Source organism: Numida meleagris, chromosome 2 (assembly GCF_002078875.1).
Source record: "Numida meleagris isolate 19003 breed g44 Domestic line chromosome 2, NumMel1.0, whole genome shotgun sequence".
In the NCBI taxonomy this organism is placed as follows: domain Eukaryota; kingdom Metazoa; phylum Chordata; class Aves; order Galliformes; family Numididae; genus Numida; species Numida meleagris.
Genome location: NC_034410.1, coordinates 134,384,419 through 134,398,822, shown reverse-complemented (window position 1 = coordinate 134,398,822; position 14,404 = coordinate 134,384,419). Strand labels below are relative to the sequence as shown.

Here is a 14,404-nt window from a genome sequence, read left to right as displayed (position 1 = left end):
TGAGACTGTCTGGAACATTACCCAAACGTGCTGGACCGAGGACCACCCTCAGCCTTCAGCATCGCTCGGGTCGCCAGTTACAAAGCCCTCCCCGTTTGACTTAAATTAAAACCACCAGAAAAGCAGTATGGATTCAAGCAGTCAGCGGGGCATTTCCATGGGATCTTCTGCCATGGTTTGGGACCCCCTGCGGGTTGGATATTGTCTCAAAATACTCTCTGAAAGCCATCAAGAGGCTGAGTATCCAACCACAAGAAGAGCTGCTCTCTGCTCTGCCTTTGTTACCAGCTAGCTTTACCTTCTTTGTTTGCTCCAGAGCTCATGGCTGTGCTCCAGCTCTCCTTGCTTCCCATGGCAGGCTTGAGGAGGCAGCAGACCCTCATCACAGTGTGGCACCCACCTGTGTCCCCTGCCCCGGGTACTGCCCAGTGAAACAGAACGTGATCATCCATCTCCATGGGAATAGCTCTCGGGGAGAGTCCAAGAGATCGCAGGGGCGACGCTCTGCTGATGGCTTTGTTTCGAGTAGTAGCGCTGTGAAAAAATCCATGAGGCAGATTTTAAATGGATTAGAGGCAGTTAAACGACGGTCTCAGAAGAGGAGCTGCAAATGAAGAATGATCCCACGGGAGGTTTCATAAAGGGGATATTCAGGAAGCTCACCCCGGCTGCTTGCTGTAGAGGTTCTGACGGATAAACAACTGAATGTGAGTTCCCCAAATGCTGCTCTTGCTAAAGGGGCTAATATGACCCTAGCATGTGTAAACAGGAGTATCGAGTGGTGAGGGAAATGTATTAGCGCTGCGTCTGACATTAATGAGACCAAAACAGTCCGGTTCAGCTGTCAACGCTTAAAAATCATGTTGAAAAACTAAGAAAGGTTGGGAGAAGAGCTATCAGGCTGATTGAAAGTGTATTTTCTGATGACCCAAAGGACTGCAATCCATTTATGTTATCAAAGAGGAGCATAAGAGATGAATTGACCATGATCCGTAAGAATCTACATATGAAGGAGCAATGCAGTATCAGAGGATTACTTACTCTAGCAGACAAAAGCATACGAGCCAGGAAGACAGGAGCTAAAAAAAATCAGGTTGAAAATGAGGCATATTTTTCTCCTTAATAGCTTTGTAATTAACCGCTGGAGGAGCTGACATGGGATATGGCAGATTCTCCATCACCAAAAAAGGTCTTTAAATTAAGTGCGGATGTCTTTCTACATGATGTAGCTCGTGTACTGGTGGGGGAATTGCTGGGCGAAGCTCCATGGCCTGCATTATGCAGGAGGGCAGAGGAAAGCTCTGCAGGGAGCCTGCTGGCCCTGGGATCTGTGGAGCCATCAAATGGCGATGCCCGCGTCGCACCCAGCAGCGCATAGCCTGTTTATGCAGCACGCGATATGAAAAGACTCTGTTAGGGATATTTAAAGGGCTTTAAATATTTTATTAGAGTTTTTTGATAGCCTCTGCCTGTAAAACCAGGTAGCTGAAATAAACAGTAAAAAAAAATCTCCTGAAATAGATTTCCTGCACCCCCAAATCCCAACACTAAAGGCCAAGATCTCAGGGTACTCAGAGCTTTCCAAGTGATGCTCCAAGGACTCAGCCCTTCACTGTGGTTTAAGGCTCCTCTTTCACAGATTTATAGATGCTAAACTCAGAAGGGACCACTGGGATCTCCTAATCTGAGCCTGCGCGTGGGGCAGCCCTCAACTACTCCCAGGCTCTGGTGGAGCCTCCCAGCCCCAGCACGCTCTGTGCACCAACAACACAGCTCCAGCACTGCGACCGCTTCGAGTCACTGCTTTATGGCTCAGGGCTTAAAGGCAGGAAAAGCATGGTGGAAAAGCCACTTGTTGGAAGGAGAGAGGAGAACTAGGAGGGAAGCTTGAGGCAGATTGTCTTCCTGGCACCTTGGTTTGTTTTTCTGACTGTCACAGAACTTAGGAGAAATAAGGTAATTCCTAGGGAAATCGAGCCATAGATGTGGTGATAGATAGATCTGGTGGCCTTCTATGGAGTGATGACATCAGTAGACAAATGACGAGCAACTGATGTCTTCTACCTGGACTTCTGCAAGGCCTTTTACATGGTCCCGCACCACATCCTTATATCTAAACTGGAAAGATATGGATTTGAAGGGTGGATTATTCAGCGGATATAGAATTGGTTGGATGGTTGCAGCCAACAGGTTGTGGTCAATGGCTCCATGTCCAGGTGGGGGCTGGTGGCGAGCAGTGTCCCCTGGGGGTCCATCTTAGGATCAGTGCTCTTCAGTATCTTTATCAGTGATCTGGATAGTGGGATTGAGTGCACCCTCAGCAAGTTTGCAGATGACACTGACCTGAGTGGTGCAGATGGTACCACAGAAGGGAGGGATGGCATCCAGAGGGACCTGAACAAGCTTGAAAGGTGGGCACATGTGAATCTAATGAGGTTCAGCAAAGCCACGTGCAAGGTGTTGCACCTGGGCTGGGGCAATCCCTGATATGTGTACAGACTGGGAGAAGAACCCACTGAGGAGAAGGACTTAGGGGCTCTGGTGGGTGAAAAGCTGGACACAAGCCACCAGTTTGTGCTTGCAGCCCATCTGCCAAAGCTGCCAAAGCTGGTCCCTCACAGGGCAAAACAGAGCATTATTAAAGATGTCACAAGAGTCCTTATCTCTGGGACAGCGCAGTTCACAGGACTGCAAGCACTTTTTTTTTCAGCAATGAACTCTAGCACCCATGAACAAGGCCCCATCGCTTGCAGCCCATCCTGGTGCTGCATCATTTCTGCAGGAAGCCCTGGGCAGCTTGGGCCTCAGAGCTGCCGGCGGCCTTGAGTGCACTGCAGTGACTGCAGGGCCTGCGAGCCGTGAGCTAAAGCACAAGGAGGGGAAAACAGGAGAGAGGGGAACCAGTGATGTGCAGAGATAAATTCCGTTTAATTAACTGGTTATTTACATCTCACCATACAGATCAGAGCTAAGTATATCCATGCAAGCCGATATCTATGATTCACAGATTGTCAAATGGATATTCTGGAAGTGAGAAGTTACAAGAATAAAAGTCACGAATCATCAGCTGGTTTTTTTATGCTCATGGACAGCATATTTTATTTCATATAAATTCAATTTATAACTGTTGCTAACAGAAAAATAAACAGCTAAAGCCAAGTTTGCATGGATAGAAAAGTGAGTACAAGAAATTGCAAGCTGAAGGATGGGCACTGCGGCGTGTGGTGGTGGATTCACCCGGCCAGCAGCAACGTCTGCCCATGGCTCTGCTGGGGCAGCCTCCACCCCAGGCTCACACAGGCAGCCCCAGGGACGGAGCAGCCCCCACGCTGCTGCTCCCCTCTGCTGACGGTCAGAGGAGGCTCAGTACTCCTCAGGTGCAGGCTGAGGCTGGCTGAAATGAGGCAGGGTGAACCCGCTTGCTGATGCTATTTGAAGCCCACGCACCGTCAGAAGGCACGCTGCAGGATTCCAAGCCAAAAGGAAGCAGGAGCCTGCTGCCATGCCAATGCCCTGTGGGGACAACGCCATCCACACCGAGTTAGAGGGTTTTCAGGAACTGGCCGTTCCCTGGAGCACGGCTGCAGAGGCACCCAACAAGTGGCTGCAAAGTTGGCTGTGCGTAAATGTAATGAATAAATGGAGATACCGCTAGGTATCTGGAAACTCATGTTTTCTCTTTTTATCTGAGACAGCACAATGAATGGAAAGCAATATTCAAGCACCAAAAGTTAGCAGACTAAAGATAAAAATATACCAGTTGCTAGGAGATGGCATTTAATCTAGAACTTCAGGCACTAAATAAAAATGAAGTTATAAGAAGAAATACAGTTTAGGACACAGAACAGCACCAAGCAAGTGGCTGTTTGTGATAGGGACCAAAGCTGCCACGGGCTGGGGCAATAGGGAAGGCTGCTGGCAGGTGCGAAGCACAGCCCGTGTTTGCGATGGGCACCGTGGACTGAAGGCTGCCCCGCCTGGGGCTGCTGGGAGGTGTGCCCCTGAGGGAGTGAGGCTTGGGCTGCAGCCAACCAGTAGCCCCTTTGTGATGGAATTCAAAGCCCTGAGTGTGTTCAACCTCAGCTCGTTCCCTCCAGCTGGGAGAACTACAGCAAAAGGGACCTGCATGTGAAAGTGAATCCTGAGGCCACCAGCCTTGCATGAAGTCTTGTATGACAGTAGCCGCAAACAGCTCAGAGGAATAGCATTCCTTCCACACCTCCCCAGGGGAACTTCCATCTCAGAGGTCCCCTTGACCAAGGCTGGTAAGCATCTCTGTAATATTTGGTCATGGTGATTGTATTAATTAGCAGGACTGAACTGTATGGGTCCCAAGGCCACATGGAAATTCAGACCAGCCATAGATCTGATATTACCTGAAATCCTGAGCATGGCCGCAAGACTGGTTTAAACTTGCTCAGGATAGTGCTTGTTGGAGTGATAAACAATTTTCTTTGGGAAACAGCCAAAGTGCAGAGTCCATGCTGACGCCAGCCATCTGCCAGAAGGGCTGGATACAGCCAACAGTTGATATGGTCAAGCTTGAATGGCCACTGGTGGAGTGGATACGAACATTATCAGGAGTTGATAGGATCACGCTTGAACGACCACTGGTGGAACGGATATGAACTCCAGGCTCAGAAGATCCACAGGACCATCTCCTCTGCTGGCCCAGCTTCTCTTCAGAAGGATAACTACTGGTTTCTATGGCTTCAGCAGAGCTGCATGTGCTGGCAGCAGGGCTGTCACATGGGTGCTATGTGCCACCAATGATGATGGCAGCATCTGGCACCTCCTCACTGTGCAGTGTGGCAGCACAGATGTTTCCTCACCCCTGAAACTACTGTGCTCCAGTTCTCCTGCAGGGATGGGGGTCTGGTAGGGCCTCGTTCAGTTCCTCTGTTTGATGCCACTGGCTGGGCAGGAGGACATCAGCCGGGAGGGTTGGTTGGGTTTTTGTCCTTAGGTGTGCCCAACCACCGAGGTCCTGCCCGCAGCTCTCTCATTTTGTTCTTGAGCAGTGGGCTGGGATCAGATTATCTCCCATCTCAGCCACGCCATGATTTTTGCACCAGCAATGATTCCAAAAAGGCCTGGAGAAATGGGGGCAGAAATGGGCTCCTCAAAATCCTCCAGCAGCTGTCCAGTGACCCCCATCCGTCCACTGCGGCTCCAAGTGCTGCTGCCCACACTGTCCATCTCCTCCCCACAGCTGTGCCCGGGGCTCCCACCAGCCCTGCCTGCTCTTTGAACAAAAGATCAGAGCAAAAGGGAAACGTAAAAGATGTGTGTGGGAATTGCATAATTTTTGCAGTTTATTTTAGCAGAGTGTGTTCCTGTGCTTCGAGGGGCCAGCAAGAGTCTTTTGTACACAGGGAGATGATCACAAATCATGCGAGGAACCCAGTGTATCCTGATGTTCAGTATTTAGCCATTTGATTTTTAAGTTCTATTCTGATCTGGAGGCAGATTGGGAACCTTTGTCAGCAATAGATCTCCTAAGAGGCCTGGAAATAAATGCCGCTTACTTCCTGGTATCTGGGGTTAAAAATAAAGAGCAGCTTGGTACGATACGCACCCTCCAGTTCTAGGGACCAGCACACAGACTGGGCATTGGAGCTTTCAAACATTAACAGCAATGTTACCTGCCATCAGGGCAGCTCACGTCCCACACGCACAGGCTGCCAGTGCCCTCATCTCTGGTGCAATCTCTGGTGCAATCAATAGGCAACAAAAGACGGCTGAAGTTGGCTGCCTTACACAAGCTCCATAAAGCCAGAGGAAGCACTGCTTATTCAGCATCAGTAGAAGAAGGAAGGGCAACCACAGGGAACTCACAGGGGTCCAATGCCAGCCCTAGTGAGTTGTAAGGAATAGGAAAGGGGAGTAGAGCCCACTAGCTTTCTCCCTTCCATTTCTAATCTGTAGTCTTCAGATTCAAGATAGGTGAGATACACCCGTGCCCATAACCAAACACACAAGTCTGGGGAAAGAGGGGAACAGGGAACACCAAGTCTGCTCCTCATCTGAGGCTGAGGCAAAGGAATGATGCAAAACATTTCCGAGATCAGCCAACAACAGTGGCCGGGAGGGATCCTCAACACTGAGATAGTCAGAGGTGCTGGCACCCACTGCCATCTCTCCTACTCCATTGGAGCTGCAGGAGCCAGATATTCCCTGCTGGGTCCTCCCACCCGGCCAAGCCCAGCAATACAGAGGCAGCTCCAGGCTGCAGCAGCACTGCTCGCACCTTGGGCAGCTCCCACTTCCCTGCTTCACCTAGTGGCTCCTTCTTGCTCCCCCAAAGCAGAAGAGGGATGGAGCACAGCAGCAGCAGCAGCCGCTCAGGGCTGGTGATCTCCCTCTGCCCCTGCAGATGAGAATGGGTCTCATGCCTGCCCACCCCATGCAGCAGTGAGCTGGCACAGAGCAGCCGGGGCACCTTTATCTCTGTGATTGCATTTTACCTTTTGATGCTCTGGATGTTTATTCCTTTATCGCATATTAATTATTGGCATTCTCTAGGCTTCCTTCTGTCTTAATCTGATTTAAGACAGACATTTGCATTTGAAAAGTAGCTAGCATGTATAGCAAATCCTTTCCCTTGGTTTCCTATTAAGGTACCCAGCTTTGATGTATTATATTAATGCTGTTTGCCAGGGGTGAAATCAGCACCCGTCTATGGAGAGGCACTTCCCTGGCAAACCTACTGCCTTCACCCACGGGCAAAGCACCCACCTCCCCTGGTGCTAACGCAGGTTCCTGACCGCAGCTGCTCCTCTCGCCGTGGTCTCTGGAGGCCATGTATTCCTCACAGCACAGGGTTAGGGGTAGGGTTGGGTCACCTAATGGTCTTCTCAAGGGCGTAAGCATAGAGGTTGGCATGCATCTGTCATGAGAGCCTCAAAACTGTAACCTTCCTCTTGCAATATGTTGCTCAGTTTGGGAATAAATGTGGCACTGAGGGACATAGCTTAGTGGAAACGGTGGTGACAAGCTGATGGTTAGACTAAATGATTCTAGAGGTCTTTTTCAGCCTTAATGATTTTCTGATTCTATTCTATCATTCTAAATAAACCATTCCTTTGGTGAGTTCCTTGCACCAGCGTTCCTTCCTCCCGCCCCCGTTTTTTTCTTGCACTGCATTGCTTACATAATTTAGGTCTTTTGTGAACTTGCCCTGAGCCCTATTGATCTGTTTAAATGGGTGCAAAGGGCCCATGGGGACCATGGGGGCAACTCACTGATGTTGACTTAACAGAAAGGATGAGCAGTGGCGTGGGGCTGGAGGACCAAAGGTGGGCTCACAGTTGCTGATCTCAGCACAACTGAGCATAGGCAACCAGCCCTGACCCACCTGGGGTGCTCACTGCTTTTGGGCAGCTTTGCCAGGCTCAGCCGTGTCCCCAGGGCTGGCAATGTCCCTGTGTGGCAGTGCTGGGGAGGTGACAGCCTTTGGAAGGAGCAAAGGCAACAAAAGGCAGCCGAAGTTGGCTTGGGTTGAAGACCCAGCCCTCCCGAAGCAGCACCTCTGTCCCTAGCCTTGGTCAAGGAGTAGCAGCTCCAGGTGAACTTGCTTCCTCTTAGATGCTCACATGGAGTTTTGCATCAGGCCGAGTTGTTTTCAATGGCATTGAAGTTAAATTATTACAACCTCTGCCCATGGACGAGGGTTAGAGCAGTTGCCAGAGCTCATTTACAAAAGGGGTTGGAAAAGTTATTTCAAGTCAACAGCCTACACTACCGTAGTAGTTATCTGAACAGGTGGGGACTGGGGGAAGGAGGGACATTAGCCAGATGGTGAATCATAAGCTAATCAGATTGCCACCCATGTTTGCACCAAAGGGAAAAAAAGTGGTGCACGAACACACCACACATTGCCAGCTTCAGAACTGACTCAGCAGCGGCCCAAACTTTTGTTCGGCTTTGCTGTGACACCTGGCTGTGCTCCCGCTGGGCACAGGGCTCTCTGAGAGCCACCAGAGACTCACTGCGTGTTGATGGCCCATCATTGTGTTGTGCTTCCTCTGCATTTCTGCTCTGTACAAGGGGGGGATGAGCCATAGCCGCCAGGTCCTGTGGACACTGGCAGTCCCCAGCTGGAGCCCTGGGCTGGTGCAGGAGGAAGTTATGGGCACTGGGAAAAGGTGGGTCATGGAACTGGTCCCTGCCTCTTCCAAAAGCTGAGCAAAGAAAGGGAGACAGACTCTTTAGCAGGGTCTGCTGTGATATGACAGGGGGAAATGGTTTCAAACTACAAGAGGGGAGATTTAGACTGGATATAAGGAAAAGGTTTTTTACAGTCAATTTTACAGGGTGGTGAGGCACTGGAATGGGTTGTCCAGAGAGGTGGTGGATGCTCCATTCCTGGAGATGTGCAGGGTCAGGCAGGACAGGGCTCTCAGCACCCTGGTGGAGCTGTAGGTGTCCCTGTTCATTGCATTCGAGTTGGACTAGATGGCCTTTCAGGGTCAATTCCAACTCACCAGATTCTAGATTCTACAAAGAACCATGCTGTAGCCCAAGGCTGGTCTGCATGGCCCAGGCACCTCTTCAAAGAGTGCAGCCAGCGGGTGCTCCCTGGAAAAAACAAAACAAAACAAAACAAAACAAAAAACAAATATAGAGACTTAAGTGGATTAAAAATAAAATCAATTTACAATGACACTGTTGAAACTCCGTTGATGTCAGTGGAATTCCTCACGCCTTACAGCAGCGAGAAGAAAATCAGACCTAAAGTGCTGAGGCTGCTGGCAGCTGCTTGCCTGTTTGTGTGTGCAGTGGAGAAAAGTGCTTGTTTGGTGCTGATTGCAGACTACGGAATAAGAGCAATTTCTCATCCCACCTCCACAGAAGCTATTTAAATAGTTCTACACCCACTTCAAAAGATGCTCAGTTAGAAAGGGAGTAAATCTGGAAGTTATCGCTCCTTGAAGGAAGAAGAACCAACAAGCGGGCTCTGTTCAGGCTGCCGCTACTCTCAGGGAGCTCTTCCAGTGAAGCCAGGCAGCTGCGGAGACAGCATGTGCTCCTGTAAAGAGCCCTGAATGCCACCTCCGAAATGCTTCGGTGCTGCTGGCTGGCCTCAGGAGCTGCTGGCTGAGCCTGGCTGCATGCAGGAGGTCGGACATGGCTGGCACAATGCATGCTTCGTAGTGCACAAGACAGCACAGCCAGAGCGCTGAGCAGAGCAGTGATTTGAAAAGCCATTAGGCAATACTGGGGATAGGGCTGTGCCACGTGCAGCCACACGCCTCCTTCTCCCCTCCGTGGGGATTCAATGAAATTCAGTAAGCAGTGCTTGACAGCTCCTTTCCAAACCGGCAGTGGGCATTTAACCCATGGCATAGTGGCTGAGGATGAGGACGATGTATGTTTCATTGATTTCTGTCTGTGCCACAGCCAGCATGGCGTGCTGTGCAGCCGCCCGTAACAAGGGACATCCAGGCACCAGGCGCCTGCCTGGCCCCGCCACGTTACGTAGAATCATGGAACTCTTTGAGTTGGAAGGAACTCTTTAAGGCCATCTAGTCCAACTGTCCTGCAGTGAACAGGGACACCTGCAGCTCCACCAGCTTGCTCAGAGCCCCGGCCCGTCCTGCCTGACCTTGTCTCCAGGGATGGGGCATCCACCACCTCTCTGGGCAACCTGTTCCAGTGACTCACCACCCTTATTCTAAAAATCTTTTTCCTTATATCCAGGCTAAATTTCCTCTTGTCCAAGCCACATGCTGGTGGGTTTTAGGTGTTGCCAAATTCGGCTGCACCCAGAGAGCTAACGCTGCTGAATGTACGCACTAAAACCACAGAGTAGCCATGAAACGCGACCATCACAGCTAGCACAGCCACTTCACACAGCCATCCTGCTCTGTCCCAAAACCTGCCTGACCCCACAGTGAGCTTAGGAAAGCCGGCTTTCCTCCAGCACAGCTCTGCTGTGAGATTAGTAACTCGGTGTTACAAAGCCTCTGGTTTAATGTCTGCTTCGTGTCACCGTAAGTCAGTGCCTGAATGGCTGTCTTTCCATCCCACCTGAAATCCTCACCTCCTTAGCAAAGGGCAGTTATGTTTTTCCTCAAAAATAAACTAATTATAAAACCAAAGTCAGTTTCTCCCATTTAAATACCCTCTGTAACAACCAATTATTTCTGAGGACATGAGAAACAGCTGCTGCAGTGCTGAAGCTCAAACAGTTACATCTCGGCTATTTAAACGGGTAAGAGTTGATATTTTTATTCCCATGTGATATTACCAAGACATGATAAACAACCATAATGTTAGTATTAATTTGTGGAGCAAAGATCACTCTAATTTGCTCCAAGCTGAGGAATAATTTTAATGCATTATTATCATTGCAGAAATTACTATTTGAAAGTGTGCCTTGTTTTTCCCCTCATTTCCATCCCCCCCCCCCCACCACACACTTTGTTCTTTTTTGATGAAGCAATACAACCCCAGGGAAACAGCTGAGTTGAGGCAGAGTAAACCAGCCTTCAACCTTCACAGAGCAGGGAGTGGACATCAGAAAGGCCTTCCAAAGTTGAACCTGGCGCTACCAAGGACTGAGTAACAGGAGGCTGCTTCCATTAGAAGGTGGGGAAATATCACCAAGGAGTCAGTGCCTCTCCCACAGCTCTCAGGGGAGGGGTTTTGCTACCAGCTCCTGCACATACACGTAAAACCATAGAACATCTTGAGTTGGAGGGGCCCCACAAGGATAACAGAGTCCAGCTCCTGGCTCCACACAGGACCACCCAAAATTCAAACCCTATGTCTGAGGGTGTTGTCCAAACACCTTCTGAACACCAGCAGCTTGGGAGCCCACTGTCCCAGCGCCCAGCTCACCTCACCCAAAGTGGGATCTGTGGGTGCTCAGCATCCGTGCGAACCATGCTGCTTTCATTCAGGCTCCTCGTGCAGATCTAGCCCAGGACTCCAGGCCCTTGTAAAGTTTTGTTCAGCTCTTTGGGAATCCTGGCTGCACTTGGTCACGGAGAAGCGCGTCCATGCCACAGAGGCTGGCAGTCGGAGCTAATTAAGCAATGGGTGACACAGCTTAACGGCATGCATGCCTATCACAGAGACTTTCCAAGTATCTCAGCTGCTCTGTACTCTGATGCTGCTTTTCTTCCAAGGATCACAACACACTCGACAGCAGCGATAAATCACTCATGGTGTCCTGTCAGCCAGGGAAGCACCATCAGCCCCTCTCAGCAGGAAACGCGAGGCCCGCAGACAGCCTAATGGCACAATTAGCCCAGGTGGGGCTCCCCACGGCTTCACCAAGCCTGAGACAAAGCTCAGCACTCCTAAAGGTGGAAAAAAAGAAAAAAAAAAAAGGAAGGCAGGTCAGACCAGTGAGAGCTGGGTACTTGAGCAAGTCTACAACCTCACAGAGAGTTAAATTTACTAAGAGGTGTAGTATCTAGGTACTTATCATGGGGCAGTAAGGCATGGAGGAGTAACACGCCTAGATGCTTGGCTTGCCGTGGCCAGGGAGAAGCACTGAAGCATCCTCCCTGAGGTATGGGAGCATTTTCCTGCCGGAGGCTCACTGTGGTCCCAACTGAATTAGACCCCAGGCACATTCATGGCACTGCAGTAGGTATAACAGGGGTCCTGAAGCCAGGGCATTAGCCTGAAGTGGCTCCTCCAGTGTCAGCTTGGTGAAAAATGATGCATGCGTTGGCAAGTGAACTAAAATGCAGGAAACTAGAGGATGCTCAAGTAATGAAGGTGCTCAAATCCTGCTGAGATACTCACAAGGAGCCACAGCAAAGCAGTTTCAGTAGGGCAGTGCCATGGGGGTCATTCCTGATCTCTTACATAGGCAAACACTTTAAGTACAGTTACTGGATTAAAAAATAAAGATGTTAGTTAGAGATGAGAGCGTGACAGCATTTCTTCTTATGTTTTTATGTGGATTTCAATCCAAGAAATATTTCTCGAGGCCCAAGATTGAACCCTAGAGGCAAAGTAGATGGAGGAACATCAAATGTCCATTGGGTCAGTCAGAGACATTACTCAGCAGGTCCAGGAAAGGTGCATCCAAGTGTGCAAAGCAGTAAGGAATTTTTACATAAGGAAGGTGGAAGGTACCGTGGGCTTCATGGTCAACCAGTCAGGTGGTGGCTAAGCAGGGAACTCTGTGCAATTACGATCTGGTAGCACCACAGCATGCAGCTGTTCGCCAGAAGGAAGACCCAAAAGAGTCCACTCTGATCCACCTCTTTAAACTGGCTCCGGGTGACTAGTGAAGATTGGACAGGTATTAAGAGGCACAGACAGAAAGAGAAAACCTATTCCCACTCCTGGCCTCTGGTTTGAGGGCTTGGACAGACTCCCGGACAACCGCCAGCCATGTGAAGACATGAATTACATGGAAGAGTGCAAAGGGTGAAGGACCAGGGTCAGAAGGGCTTGCAGCTCTTTGCAGGCCGCAGCCAGGCCTGCTGGTCCTGTCAGCCCACAGCAGTAACAAACAGTGGCTAACGGTTGGCTGGTAAAGGCGGCCTTCAGAAATAGCACCGATCGCAACAGCGTTACGGCCCCATTAGGGACGCACACACATCTCCCCAGCTGCATCACGCCCAGTGCCACGCCATCCAGGCCCACTCGCAGCAATCATGTGGCACAGGTAGGGCAGCAGCAATCCACGGAGGTTTATATCCCTGTGTTGTAAAATGACATCATTACTGCCTGTGTCCAGATCCAGCTATTTTAAAGCTTAAGTCCTTATTGTGAAGCTGGTAATGGCTTCGGCACCTCCAGCGTGGCACAGCTCCCCAGGAAGCCCAGTGACTTTTGTGTCCTTCCCGTGGCGGCAAGGAGCTCCTCCATGCCATGGGATGGCCGGCACCCGATCCTCAAAATCTGCTTGCAACAGTCCTTGGCACAGACAGCACAGCTCGCAGGCTGCTTTCTGTTTGAAACAGGTCCCCAGAGGCTTAATTTGCAGACAGTAATGGGATTCCATCTTCCTGCACTTGACAGAAGGTGCCTCTGTGAGCAGCCCGAGTTCACCTTTCAAGAAGCTGACCTCTTTTTCTTCAGCAGCATCCCAGTTTCAGCATGCGAGCTGTGACAAATGTTGCAAGGAAGGCTTACAGGGTTAATTAGCACATTAATATTTAATCCTGCTTCCTCGCTATCACGTCCTAGGTGAAAATTTCTGCCCCCAGACCCAAATCTCTGCCAGCAATCCATAACGCCTTACTCCAGGAACATGACATTTTCTTACCATTCTCACTCCTTTCTTCTGCCTCAAACCCCAGCCTCCTTCCTTCAGCAGTCCTCCCTATGAAGGAATTATTTTGGAAGGGAATGTCTCCTCTCAGCTCCAGCTGCAGACCCAACCCCACTCACTGCCAGCAACACACTCTCCATGGCAGGCGAGGAGGCACAGTGCCTCCACACTTTTCTTCTCAGCATCACAGAAGCGGAGGGAGACAAGAAGACATGACAGGAGCCCCGGGGGCATGGAAGAGCATGGGGTCCCTGGCATCCTCCATCATGCTTGGTGGCTGAACTCACATGACTGAGGCACTTACATCCACCTAAGAGGCAATCGCCCCTCACAGAGCTGCCCATCCACGGGCAAGGCTGCAGCAAGCTGGGCTGCTCGCCGGGCTCCTGCCCCATCCCCACAGCCCTGCCCTGGGGTTTGTCACAGAGGGATTTGCCTGCGGGAGAACAAGGCTTTCCCAGCACACCGGGCTTCCAGTCACAGAACCAGGTGCCAAGGAGCAGAGGAGATGAGGCACAACCACATAGCTGGAGGGATGTTCAGTTGCTCAGGCAGCTCCCTGCAGCTGAGGCATCTGGATGTCCGCTTGTGCTAAGCATGGCAGCAGCAGAGGGCAGGGCGGGCTCCGGGCGCAGCCTAGCACCGCACACCCAGTGGCCCTGGGACAACCGCTCCCCGGCCAGACTTGTTCTTTTCGGATTTATTTTTAAATATTTCTCCCCTATTTTTGGGTCCGCTCCTAGCGCCCACTCCCAGCCCCAGGGCGAAGCAACACGGCGGTGCAGGCTCGGCAGGGGGCGGCAGCAGCAGCGGGCACGGCGAGGCTGGGTCAGCCCCGACCAGGCCTGAGCCGACCCCCGGAGCAGGGTGAACCGGGCAGGGCTGCGAAAGTCCCCACTCCACCAGGAGAGGCCAGGCCGAGCCCCACAGCAACCTCAGCCCGGAGGAGCGCAGCAAACCCACCGCGGTACCCGGATGAGGACCACCACTCCCACGACCCCTCCGCCCGTCCCCGCGGCGGCGACACGGCGGCGCCCCCCGCCCGGCGGCGGCTTATGAATGGGTGCAGCGGAAGCCCCGCCCCCCCGGACGTGACGCCCCGCCAATGGGGGCGCGGGGCTGCGTGGCTGGATGAGGTCAGCGCGGCGGGGCCGGGGT

The 14,404-nt window shown here is 51.3% G+C and overlaps 1 long non-coding RNA gene across 2 annotated transcripts; it reads right to left on the bottom strand.

Annotated features, from left to right (window-relative positions):
* LOC110395120 lies at window positions 2,720–14,397 on the bottom strand. 2 transcript variants are annotated; one of them, XR_002436176.1, is made up of 3 exons: window positions 10,846–14,397; window positions 8,487–8,580; window positions 2,720–5,245 (listed from the first exon to the last, which is right to left on the bottom strand). It is a non-coding gene; the product is annotated as an uncharacterized LOC110395120 (long non-coding RNA). The 2 variants fall into 2 exon arrangements; XR_002436175.1 differs by lacking the exon at window positions 2,720–5,245 and having other exon boundaries at window positions 5,288–8,580.